This window comes from Tachysurus fulvidraco, chromosome 12 (genome assembly GCF_022655615.1).
Source record: "Tachysurus fulvidraco isolate hzauxx_2018 chromosome 12, HZAU_PFXX_2.0, whole genome shotgun sequence".
NCBI classification, from domain to species: domain Eukaryota; kingdom Metazoa; phylum Chordata; class Actinopteri; order Siluriformes; family Bagridae; genus Tachysurus; species Tachysurus fulvidraco.
In genome coordinates, this window is record NC_062529.1 from 27,361,558 (window position 1) to 27,362,659 (window position 1,102).

The window sequence follows — 1,102 nt, forward strand, 5'->3', positions numbered from 1 at the left end:
TAAGCAACAGAACAGTTTATAGCTAACTTACCAGATAGAGTAATAGGAAAGACAACAAGGCTAGTATTGTAGGTACAAGACATGGGAAAATGTGAGTCAAGTAAAAGGAGTAAACAGAGAAACTGTGACATGGAAACTGTAAATATTTCTGTTCTTTGGCTGTTCTTTTTGCACAAATTTACCCATATAAATATCAGCAGAAATATAAAATAAAACCATGAATATTATGGTTTTAATTTGACTCTGTGTCTGTCATGAACTTCTGGGACAATTCTGTCAGGCTACTAGTTGGGCTGCTGGCAGAGATTCTGGTTTTAAGGCTTGGATTTATGGTTTTTTAGTACCTCTGCGAGCAGCTTGGGGCACTAGTGCCGGGAGGTAACCAGCATATAAGCTGAGCTACCATAGAAGTAAATTTGTTTGGTAGTGGGAAGCCTTATTGTTTCCACTTATGCTACCGTTGTTGTTAAAGTCCTAATTGAGAACTCTGAGTTTCTGCTCAATTGTAAGTATGGATTAGCATTTATTCCTCCTGTTTTGTTTGTTAAAAATACACTAATGTTAGTTATTTGTTTTCTTTCTAGAAAGGACTTTTGATTACTTTTCTTGTCTTGGGTCCCAATTGTCTCTTTCACTATGGATCAGGGGATTAAAAACATTGCATTGCACTCAAATAACCGTTTGGATTTCAAGCTCATCTTATCCCACAAGCATCATCACTTTTCAGAAAAACTGGATAGACTCATTGACTCGGAGGGAAAAGGAAGCGGGGGCTAACGCTTGCTTTTGGGCTTGTTCATTGACTGTGGGTGTGTGGGCACTTGCAGATTAAAAATAAAACGATGGTAAAAGTTCATTTGTTTTGTGAAAGTGTATCAGTACAGGTCAAATTTCTGAACCCCTCAGAATAACAATCAAATCAAAGGAGGTGTTACAATGTGTTGTGCAGTGCTTCATCTAAGAAACGTGACGTTGACCTTCAGAGATTATTATCCATTGTTAAAACTGAGCTGCTTACTCATCTTCCTTCAGGCAAAATGACTTATGCAAATCACTCCATCCCTTTTATCTCATTTTACATAAACACATGCTCCTGCATTCC

General features: G+C 37.7%; 1 long non-coding RNA gene across 1 annotated transcript; it reads left to right on the forward strand.

The window, feature by feature from the left end:
- Positions 1 to 387: 387 nt before the first annotated feature.
- Positions 388 to 856, forward strand: LOC125146018. The gene is made up of 2 exons (XR_007144526.1): positions 388 to 505; positions 585 to 856. It is a non-coding gene; the product is annotated as an uncharacterized LOC125146018 (long non-coding RNA).
- The last annotated feature ends 246 nt before the right edge of the window (positions 857 to 1,102 follow it).